Here is a 4,967-nt window from a genome sequence, read left to right as displayed (position 1 = left end):
GTGCCATCTCTTACTTAATAGCTCCATTCCATACATAATTGGCTCCACCTAAATAAAAATCTATTAGTTTGTGAGATTCCCCGGCATGGCTTTCCCCTTTCTTGCCACTAATTCCTGCAACAAGCCCCATCTCCACCTGAATTCTCCTTCCCTTCCCTTTGTACCCCCTCCCCCTCCTTCCTTCCCTCTTCGGCACCTTCGTCCAACAGCCCTCAAAACAATTGCCTCGTGATTTCCCTGCAAAGGCTTCTTGGGGAGAGACCCAGAGGTCGCCTGACGTATCTCCTGTGAAGCCTTGAGGACGTCGCGAGAGAGTGAGAAGAGAGGTGGATTGCTATGAATAGGAGGGAAACACTATGCTGTACTTGAGAGAGAGAGAGAGAGAGAGAGAGAGAGAGAGTTTTTAGTTAAGCCACAAAGGCTAAGCGAACTATGGCCTTTGTCCTTTCGGGCAAGGGCAAGCCAAAAGAAGTTGAATGGACTTACACGACAATAAAAAGCTCAAAGATACTCAAAGATAGTAGAGTGTGCACATGCACCAGCAACGGTGAGAGAGAGCGGTGAGGATGAACGAGCGGAGTTGATCAGCAGTGCGCGCACATGCCTATCTTCTAGTGAGAGAAATGAAGAGAGAGATGCATGCTTAAACGTTCTGGAGAGTGCTAGGCTGAATCACAGATGCTCCCGCCACTCAAATGGCTACAATCAACGTTGAACGCGAAGGCAAAGCAACTGCCGTGCCGATTGCAGCAGGTGAGGTAACGGTGTGTTTTGACAGGGACGCGGCGGGCCTGTGGTAAGCTCATCAGACTTTTCCATCGGAACTACCTGCCGATGGCGTGCATGTGCGCAGCCTAAGAGAGTCCACCACAACATGATATCTATCTACGTCCAGAAGCATGTAGAGAGTAAATTTGTATGCATCGAGAGTAAATGACTTGTAGAATAGCCTTGGAGGTTTTGAGAGTCTTCTACCAAGCATACACTTGAAAGGCATTTTACTGCCCATTTTGTTTTGTTTTGTTTATTCATGGAGGAAGTGGGTTGCTTTTAGTTTTTTGTTTTCGAAGTCGGGTAGGGCACGCCTGGTCGCTCTCCTCATACACCAGAAAAGTTGCTTTTAGTGGCACTCTCCTTATGTTTGTTAAAAAAAGCATATAAAATTCCTAGCTTCCTACTAAAGGATGTTACATCTCATAACGTCTATTTTAGCCTCTAAAGAACCAACCTTAGCCCTCTCCTTCCTTCAAAAGGTCAAAATACACAAAAGGTACCTAGTTTTGAGCATTTTTTTCTGGCCATTATGTTATGTAAGCTCGGGCCAGCTCGGGCCCACCTTAGTAAAGGCCACCCTATTCAAAGAAAAAAAGAAAACAAGAGAGATGAGAATGACCTCATCGCATGAGTACTGCCCAAAACATGTTGGACTACTCATAAGTCCCCCAAAGGATGATAATTGGAAGAAGAAGAAGAACATGATTTTGACAGTGTTAAACTAAGAATCAACCAAGGTTGCTTTCTCATGTTCCTCTCCGAAACGACCATTTTAGAGACATAACACACGGTAAGATTTGTAAAAACAATGTTCAAACTAACAAAGCTAAAAATATGTTAAAAGATAATTACAAAGGAAAATTGATAAATCACTTCAATTGAGCAAGATTTGACAAAGAAAAGTGCAAAGGTAAATATCCACACAAACACATCTACATTGCCCTATGCACATATCCACACACTTAATTTTCTTACCTCGTCGGATAGATCTTTAAGATCTCTTGGGATAGTTTCCTTCAACGTTAAAATTCTCTTCTTCTTCTTCTTCTCTCTCTCCTCCATTGTACAAGAAGGTCATAACTAATCCACACACACACACACACACACACACACACACACACACACACACACACACACACACACACACACACACACACACACACACACACAGGTATTGCTATCGGCTATAATTGGTTAACCCCATTCCCTCACACTCTCTTCCACAAAAACACTCTCTGACAGCTTAGGGTTACCCTCTACTTAGGTCATGCTATAGCTATTGGTATAAACAAACTCGCACTCACAACAACTTTGATTTATACCATGCTTTTATACACATCTTTGTCTTTAGCACTTGGCACCTGAACCTTGAGCAGATTTTCAATCTTAAAATAGCTCCTATATTCTAAATTCTCTAAATTGACAACTTCAAAAGGAAAATTTTTAAGGGATACCCCCCCCCCCCCCCCCCCCAAGTGGTGAGTATATCACTCACTAGCATGGGACTGTCATAAAATCTAATATCTAATCAATCCCAATGACTTTCTCATATTAAACTGATCATCTATGTGGGAGAATAAACGGGAACAAGGGTTAGGATATAGACATGTGCTTATGGATTTATCTCAACACGGGGCCAAGGTAAAAGGGTCCAAATGAGAGATGGTCTGTCAAAGAGCAATGCTACCTAATGGAGCTTAAAGACCTTAGGGTTACCTTCTTTCAAGACCTCCAAAGGTTAGTGTTAAAAAGTCCTTAAGAGTTAGGACCTTGAGCAAGCTGGGGCTGACCTTGAGGTTGGAACCGTACCCAAGCTTGAGTGCTTATCGTGCTTGTGCTGACTAAGGTGTTTAAGGTGTTTGTGGAAACCTTGCCCAAACTTGAGGTGCTTGTCATGCTTAAATGACTAAGGTTCTTAAAGTGTTCAATTCAAACATGATCTCTCAAGAGGCATAAAAGATTGTCATGCTTAAATGACTAAGGTTCTTGAAGTGTTCAATTCAAACATGATCTCTTAAGAAGCATAAAATACACATATCAAGATCCTCCCCATTTTGCTCTCATGATATACTTGAATCCTATTGGATAGGCTTTAAAGGGGTCCAATGAGAATTTAGATGCATTTAAATAAAAAATTAAGCCATTTCTCTCAAAGAGAAAAAGAAAACACTTGTCTAAATGATATAGATAAATTATAAGAGAGAGAGAGAGAGAGAGAGAGAGAGAGAGAGAGAGAGAGAGAGAGAGAGAGAGAGACGGGCACAACATGCCAATAGAAAATGACAAACTAAACAGACTTTTAGCACTTCAATAAATACAGACTGAGAGAGACAGAGACGACACGTGACATGGAGTGGCGAAATTCCACCCCAGAGAGTATTGGTCCCAAACCTTGGCGTCCTTTAGGTATTTCTTTATATTGCATCAACACAGTACATGCCGCTACTCCAGACTCTGCACCTTCTCCAGGAAGCATGCCAAAGAATGAGCCCTAACCTCATATTTAAAGGCCCTCGGCCCCAAAAACAGTTTACAATAAAATGCCTTCAAACTCAAAAGCATCTGGTCCAAAAGCAAAGCCAAAAAGCTGCCATTGTAAATCACGAAAATCCGTACAGCCTGCCACGTCATCAGCCAGTGCAAAACACGAAAATCCGTACAGCCTACCACGTCATCATATCAGCGCAATTTTTAAAAATCTGCCATGTCATCAGTTTGTGTGTGTGTGTGCAGGTACTGCTTTATTTTAATCCTTTGTCACTTGGGGCCCCATCAAATGGGGTCCCCATAAGTTGGTAGGACTTCTTCTTCTGTTACTTGTTCTTCTTAGGGTTTAGGCCCCTCAGTCGACATCTGCAAGTTGACTCCCTTCTTCAGGGCTTTGACAAGTCAGTAGTTTGTCTCTCTCTCTCTCTCTCACACACACACACACACACACACACACACACACACACACACACACACAGAGAGAGAGAGAGAGAGAGAGAGAGAGAGAGAGAGAGAGAGAGAGAGAGAGAGAGAGAAGCATGAGAGGGGGGGCTGATTTGGGTATCCTTATACTCTCCCACACACACACACACACACACACACACACTCATCGTGTCAAGTGCAAAGTGCAAGAGCTCAATCTCCTTCTCCAAGCTTGTTGAGAAGTTGAGAGCCTACACCAACACTCTTACCTATAGAATGCAAATCCAACCAAGATTCACACTTTAATGCTTAAGCTTGCTATCTTCTTGGTGTTCATTACTATGCTATTATGCTATGCTAAGCAAGAAGAGTGATGATAAGTGATGAACTATTTCTTTCTCCTATGAATGATTCTTCTTCCTCTTCCTTACCCTCATTCCTCGCTAGCTCTCTCCACCTTGGAAGGTGTTTGAGACCTTGGGACTGAGGCCGGGGATGGTTAATGGTTTTACAAAGTTTATGTTATGCTCATGATGCATGAAGCTTTCCATCTTCATAGCATCACCTATGTCACAATTAACACAAAGATTGTATTGTACCAAGTCTCTCTTTATGGGAGAATCTATAATACAAAAGCCTTTTGGAGGGAGGACCGGCTCCAAGTAAATCTGGTCTTTAATTGTTGTCAAGTTCTCTAAACTCTCTCTCTTGCAAAAGTATTGTTCATGCCAAGTTAATTAAGTATTATGGTTATGTTGTTACCACTAATTAAGTTCACCCTCTATGTTCTCAAGTAGTCTCACAAAATGCTCACTCTAATTCTCTTAATTCCGCTATTCTCAAAGTTCATCGGCCATTTCCATTACATTGGTATCATAGCTATTGGTTTCTCTTTTCTTACTTAAGAAGAGAGGTCCTTGAGTTGTCCACCACGAAAGGTTGGACCTATTCATTGCAATAGGGTAAGTGGGACATGGATCTATTATCTTGGTTAATAAAGACTTAGTTTGAGGTACACCGTTGGGAACTATAGTCTTAATAATGGAGTCTCTCGAGGCTTGCCTTTGGCTTAAGCATTATTGAGCTATGAGCAAGCTCAACAGGAACCATAATCAACCGAGCAATGTTAGTCCCACTCCACTAGTCTTTGCAATCAATAGACTCTAAACCACGAGTGTGGATGCTTGAGAACTAATTTTCAAAGGTAAAGAAAAGTAGCGACTAAGGTTTTTGAGGGTACCAAAGCACAAAGTAATCTATACATAAGTTTAATTAGCATGGCT

Source organism: Adiantum capillus-veneris, chromosome 24 (assembly GCF_014529385.1).
Source record: "Adiantum capillus-veneris isolate H3 chromosome 24, ASM1452938v2, whole genome shotgun sequence".
Taxonomy (NCBI): Eukaryota; Viridiplantae; Streptophyta; class Polypodiopsida; order Polypodiales; family Pteridaceae; genus Adiantum; species Adiantum capillus-veneris.
The sequence above is the reverse complement of the archived record's forward strand: the minus strand, read 5'-3'. Positions refer to the sequence as shown.